Source organism: Rhincodon typus, chromosome 23, assembly GCF_021869965.1.
Source record: "Rhincodon typus isolate 14 chromosome 23, sRhiTyp1.1, whole genome shotgun sequence".
Lineage (NCBI taxonomy): Eukaryota > Metazoa > Chordata > Chondrichthyes > Orectolobiformes > Rhincodontidae > Rhincodon > Rhincodon typus.
The window spans coordinates 15,445,623-15,453,110 of NC_063354.1; positions in this window are offsets into that span (position 1 = coordinate 15,445,623).

Below are 7,488 nucleotides of genomic sequence, written 5' to 3' on the forward strand. Positions count from 1 at the left end.
TTGTTATCTAAGTTTCTCCAGCATTTGTTTTTATTCAATTATTAATGTGCAATTAACTAAGGCGTCTGCCAGTGTTTAAATACATTGTTCCCCAATTTCTTTCATTTCTTCTGAGACTATCCAGAGGGATTTGGTAATAAGGGAAATGAATGGAATGAGATGCCAATTATTCCAAACTCCACAAGCCTCCCTGCTGAGGTTGGTATAACAGGGAGTATCCCGAATAGTCTCTCTTCTCTTCATGCAACCACCAGACTTGGAGAGAGAAGTGGGTTATGTATAACTGGAGACAAAGAACCCAACAATTATCACATACATGTCACTCACTCCCCAACCTCTGCAGGAACTTTGAGCATCTGTTTGTTTGAATGTGCCACAGATGTCCTCACTGAAGTGGGCACTGGATTGAAGCAAGTCTCCACTCAGAAATCCGAGAAACCTTTATTGACAGCTGTCAGCATTGTGAATAGACAGTCATGTTCCTTCACTGTTGACCACAAAATCTTTGTGACAACACTTTGATCCAAAATAAGTTCCTGGAAACCACTGGAAAAAAAAGGGTTACCCTGGCTGGACCAGTTACATATGCCATTTAATTATTTATTAACGTTGTTCGGCCTTGTACATCATGATATTCCTGTCTTTGAGCTTTCTTTATGCTATTTGTGTCAGATAACAAACATTACACTACTATCACCAAAAAAAAGCTGTTTCCTTCTCAATACTAAGAGCTCATACTTTCATCACGCCATGCACTGCAACGGTCCAATTTACAGCTTCTCAAATTCTAAACAGATAAAAACAGCCTGACATTACCACACTAACCCTGGATTCCATCTAAGTGGATAGTATGCATTGAAGTGCCAAGTATCAAGAATTCATACTGAGTTCCATCAGTATCTAGGAGAGACGTGCAGGGCATTCTGTGTACAAAGACCAATCTGATAAAATAAATGAACAATCTGCACCAATTTAAAGTGTTTTCAATGCAAACAAAAAATTCCATGGAGCTCCACAGAGATGTAATTAGATAATTAATGACAGTAAGCCAAAGCAGGAGATAATTGAAAAACACTCAATGTTTAGTCCAGGTGTCAGTAACCTGGAGAGTAAGTGCCTTTCTCTTTAATTTAGTTAAAAACTGTCTTTCTCAAGAGCCTCAGCGCAGCTATTCAAATATCAATAGTAATGAGAACAAGAGACAAACACATTCGCACAACATTTTAAGAGTTTATTTTCAGCAAAAGTTGTTAATGGCATGATACCTTCAAGCAAGTACTATGTTAGTAAAAGTTTACAGAACAAAACAGGCCATTTAATACTTGTCAATATAGGCTTGATCAATTAAGGTCATAGCTGCTCCAGTTCTTAATGACCTGCACACAGCTCCAGAGCCACGGGTTACAGATGTCTAGATTTGTCAAAGATGTTTTAAAGAGGGTTTTGATGGAGGAGATGGAAGTAGAAAGATTGATAGGGTGGCATGGTGGCTCAGTGGTTAGCACTGCTGCCTCACAGCACCAGGAATCTGGGTTCAATTCCACCCTCAGGCAACTGTCTGTGTAGAGTTTGCACATTCTCCCCATGTCTGTGTGGGTTCCCACCCACAGTCCAAAGACGTGCAGTTCAGGTGGACTGACTGCTAAATTGCACATAGCGTGCAGGGATGTGCAGGCAAAGTGGGTTAGCCATTGGAAATGCAGGCTTACAGGGGCAGCGTAGGGGTGTGGGTCTGGGTGGGATGCTTTTCAGAGGTTTGGTGTGGACTCAATGGGCTGAATGGCATGCCTCCACATGGTAGCGATTATATGAAGTCTGCGGTAAAATAACAAAGAACTGCGGATAATGGAAATCTGAAACAAACACAGAAATTGCTGGAGGAACTTAGCAGGTCGGGAAGCATCTATGGAGTGAAAGCAGAGTGACTCTTTTTCAGAACTCTGTTGCTGGATTCAAAATGTTAATGCTGCTTTCTCTCCACGGATTCTGCCTGACCTGCTGAGATGTCTGGAGTGTCAGGTTCAGAATGTGTGTCCTCGGCTCAATGAGATGAATGAAGGAGGAACAGACAGGATTATGGAAAGAGGAACTGAGAGTGAGGCTAGGGTTATGGGGACGAAGGGGGTTACACACATCGGGAGCAGAAAGACGAGGCAAAATCTCAAGTGGAAAACATTCTTCTGAATGCACGATTCTTGCTGGGCCATAGTACCTTGGCTGCTGGTATTAGTTTCCATTCGTTGCTCACTATTTATATGGAGGCTTGGGGGGCGGTGGTGAGGGAAAATGAAAATGAAGAATAGTGTTCGCGATCTGAAGTTGTTGAACTCAAGATTGTGTACTTCTCTCACTTACACCTGGTCTACCTCCGACTCTTCCTTTCCTTGACTTCTCTATTTCCATTTCTGGGGATAGGCTGTCAAGTAATAACCATTCCAGATCCACAGATTCCTATAGTTACCTTGGCTATACATCCTCACACCATTGTAAGGACTCCAATACAGTCTGTCAGTCTCTCCGTCACACTTATTCCGATTATGCTATCTTCCCTGTGGCTGCTTCCAAGCAGTCTTACTTTATCTCCAACCTTATCATGGTTGATAGAGGCCTCATCCATGTCATAGAACATAGAACATAGAACATAGAACATGGAACTTGGAACATAGAACATAGAACATTACAGCACAGTACAGGCCCTTCGGCCCTCGATGTTGCGCCGACCTGTGAAACCAATCTGAAACCCATCTAACCTAAACTATTCCATTATCATCCATATGTTTATCCAATGACCATTTAAATGCCCTTAAAGTTGGCGAGTCTACTACTTTTGCAGGCAGGGCATTCCACGCCCTTACTACTCTCTGAGTAAAGAACCTACCTCTGACATCTGTCCTATATCTATCACCCCTCAATTTAAAGCTATGTCTGACCCATTCCTCGCAGTACTGGCACTCGCCCTTCCACTCCCTCACAGAACACTACAGGATTCCCATTGTGTTCACGTTCCAGCCTGCCAGCCTTTGAATTCAAAGGATCATCCTCTCCCGTATCTGCTACGTCCAAACAAACGCCAGGTGACTGCTTCATGGAATATCTCCACTCTATCTGTGAGAATGAGGCCGATCTTCCAGTTGTTTGTCATTTCAATACACCATCTTGCTCTCATGGTAACCTTTCTGTCCTAGCCCTACTGCAGTGTTCCAGCAAAACCCATCACCTGAGAAAAATTGGAAACAAAAATAAAGTTGCTGGAAAAGCTCAGCAGGTCTGGCAGCATCTGTGAAGGAAAAAACAGAGTTAACGTTTCGGATCCGGCGACCCTTCCTCAGAACTGATGGTGGCTGGGAAAACGTCAGCTTATATGCAGAAAGTAGGGAGGTGGGTGGGGCAGGGATTAAACGATAGGATAGAGCCCAAAGAGAGAGACAGACAAAGGAGTTGCTAACCATCAGGCTGGGAGGGTGAATATTTGTTAATGGGGACTGTTAGTGACTAACAACAAGGGGTGGGTAATAGCAGGCTATGTGGTAACAAGGCCTGGTGTGTGGGGTAGGGGGCTGGGACATGGGAGAGTTTAGGCCCTAAAATTACTGAACTCAGGATTGGGTCCGGAGGGCTGTAGGGTCCCCAAGCGGAAAATGAGGCGTTGTTCCTCCAGCTTGCGTTGGGCTTCGCTGGAACACTGCAGCAAGCCACACACAGAGATGTTGGCCAGGGAACAAGGTGGTGCGTAAAAATGGCTGTTTTTTTAATCCTGATTCACAGCATCTGCAGTTCTTTTGGTTTCTACCTGAGAAAAATTACTGTTCACGTGAAGTACAGGGAATCTAGAATTCCGCACAAAGTGATAATGCTGCATTCAGGCTAAGGAAGAAAGGCAAGATAAAAGGATACTTTATGGACTATATTTACTCGGCTTTTGGATAAGCATCAATACCAACTTGCATATTAGTGGACTGAACCATTCCAGAATACAAGCAAACTCTCCTGTAAATCACAGGTTACGAAATAGTCAGTCTTGATGGAACAGAAGATCAATCCTTAAACTTCAGGTCTTTCCCACCAACATTATTATTCCTCTTGCCACTACACTAACCTTTTTTTTTCACCCAGAAATAAGGATGTATTAGAGAGTTAACCAAACACATCACTCAGTTCGAGGGCAACTTGGGATGGGTAACAAATGCTGGTCCAGCCAGTGTCACCCACATCCATAAGACCAGAAGAAACAGGAACAAGCCTAGACGCTCCAGCCCATCGAGCCCGCATCATCACTCAGTAGGATTGTGGCTCAATGACGTTACTCACATCTATTTTCCTGCCTTTTCCCCATAACCCTTGCCTCCCCAAATGATCAAGAATCTCTCTCAGCCTTAAAATACACGAGGACTCTATCCCCACAGCTCTGTATGGCAAGAAGTTCCAAAGACTGTCAATCCCACAAGTGAATGAAAAGAACCTACTGGGCCTGGAACCTGGTCCCCTGGCTCCCCAATTCTGTGCTCGGCAAGATGTGGGACATGAATCTGGGGGAGCAGCACATCTCTTATTTCAGACACACTGCTTGGCATCAAGTATTCCCAGGTTAAGCACAACACATCCGGATGCACTGAAGATCCCTGAATCTGAATCCATCTTCGGGAAAGTATTGCCTACTGTATCGGCATGGCAGTTCCACTCCTTTTAAACGAAAAACATCAAGATGGCTTGAATATCTGTTCATCCATTTCAATTTCCTGTTAGGGGCAATTGTGTGACTTGGAAGCAGTTTTGTGATGTGTGTTCACTGGAGATTTCACACAGTAGAGATCCTGGAATGGAATGGATTGGAACCTCGGTCTTAGAGAGTTGCAGGGCCAGTATCTAACCTACACTGCCACCAAGCCTGCCTTCCTACCCCAAAATAAATTCCTGAGAAATGACATCATTTGAATTGTGGAAAATACATTATTTAAAATTCATTCATAGGATGATGGTACTGCTGACCATGCCAGCATTTACTGTCCATCCCTCATTGCCTGGAGGGCAATTAAGTGTCAACCACATTGATGTGCGTCTGGAATCACATCTTGGCCAGACCAGAAAAGGATGGCAATTCTTTCCCTAAAGGATATTTAATGAACCAGATGGGTTTTTCCAACAATTGGCAACAGTTTTGTGGTCATCGTTAGACTCTTACTTTCCACATTTTGTTTTCATTGAATTCAAATTCCATGGCAGGATTCGAACCTGGGTGCCCAGATCATAACTTGGGTCTCTAAATTAATAGCCTAGTAATAAAACCACTGGGCAATCACATCCCCAAATAAACTGACGGACATTCTGGAGTTTTGCTTAATCACCTTTTTAATAGATCAGAGAATATTTACCCAGAACCTTCCTTCAAGCGCTTAGATGGATTCATGATAAATTAGCTTGCATACTACATGCAAAAGTTAAAAGATCTCTCTTCATTCTACAATTTATACTTTGAATATGTACCATTTCCATATGGCGCTAAAACAGTTCCAAAGAAAAATTATAGCACAGTCAAGACATTAACCCTGTTTCTTGCTCCACAGATGTTGCCAAACCTGCTGAGTTTCCACAGCTTGTTATTTTTACTGCTGAAATCTTTGTCACTGTAACACCATAGATTGCTGTTGTGCTATTTATTAAAAATGAACACCATGCTGGCATATAAATAAAGTCCCCCTGAATGTTGGCTACACCCAACATAAAGGCATTTTTCTTTTGTTTTAAAAGGCAAGTCCCCTCTGTGTGAATTAATCATTGAATCTGACAGCAGTGCAGCAAGAGATCACTCGGCCCATATTGTATCTCTGTTGGCTTTTTCAAAGAACTATGCAATGTGATCGACTCTCTTGTTAACTGTACAAACTTTCTTGCAAGCATATATACATAATTTTCTTTTGAAAGTTACAGATGAATCTGCTTCACCATTTCTTAACATATTCCCCATTCTTGCAATTATGATGATCTGGAACCAGTCCAACTACCTCAGTTTGGGTGGGATGGCAGATTTATTGTGGTTCTGCACAACTGTTCAGTTAATACCTCAAAACCAATTAATTTTGAGAAGGAAAGTTCAAGCAGCCAGCAGTTCGGCTGTTTTAAATTGACAACTTTCTGCAATCATTCAGAATGACATTTCTACAGTACCTTCAACTCTCAGGCTTCTCCACTCGAAGTAAAACAACCATCCAGAATTTCAACATGAAAAGGACAATTCCTCACCCAAATTTTAAACAATTGAAATGATTTCAGGAAAGTTCTATCAATTGTGTTGCTATTCCTTCCAAAATAACAAATGTCTCAATTTACACTGAAGTGTCCTGCTTCATTGTTGCTAGCGGCAACAGACAGATGTGTGGGTTTGATCAGTTTCGGGAATTTTTTGAAACAATTTGTCATTCATTTTGACATGCAATTGCTTACAGCTATTCTTATTATTCTCAATGAATATATTAATTTCATAATTACAGCTGGTAGTTGACATAAAAGAGATAAGGTGTTCAATATTTTTCTTCAAACCACATATTTTTAAAATTATACATCATTCTGTTCAGGTTTTTGCAATTTTGATTAACCTTTTAAATACTAAAGTTACTTTGCTGCCACTATGGCAATAAGTGCATTTACCATCTAAAGATGCAATGATGTTCTGTGCAGCATTCAGTTCAGTGTCACCTCTATTTAAATATATTTACATATACATAAACACACTTTATAATGTCCATATAACTTGCTTTTTCTTTTCATATGGTAGTTGCTCTTTTGGGAGTACAGCTACACAGGAGCTGAGAACATTCTGAAACTGAGTGTAATGGCAATAATTGTAGAATCCCTATAGTGTAGAAGTGTGTCATTTGGCCCATTGAGTTCACACTGACTCTCTGATGAGCATTCCGCCCAGACCCACCCCCTTACCCTATCCCTGTAACCCTGCATTTCCCATGGCTAATCCCCCTAGCCAAGACACTATGGTCAATTTAGCATGGCCAATCCACCTAACCAGCACATGTTTAGACTGTGGGGGGAAACTGGAGCACCTGGAGGAAACCCATGCAGACATGGGGTGAACGTGCATACTCTACACAGACGGTCACCCAAGGGTGGAATCAAACCCTGATCCCTGGCACTGTTAGGTAGCAGTGCTAACCACTGAGCCACCATGACACTGTGAATCTTCAATGATTTTTGCTGGGAGCTTTCAAAGAACTCATGATTCTGTAAAAATGAGCTCAATTGTGTACTTTACTTGCCATCAATATACAAGCACTCTTAACAAGGATCGTTGGACGGTGATCCAGGACAGGAATTCTGAAACACTTTTCCCCACTCGGAATATCTCCATTGCTTCCAGGATCAGCCAACACAAGGCAACAATGGAGATTTATCCTGGAACCTTTCTGAGCTATACGCCTCCACTACTCACTGAAACAAAGAGATGGCTATTTCCCATTACTTTTGAAAGGAACTGGTTTG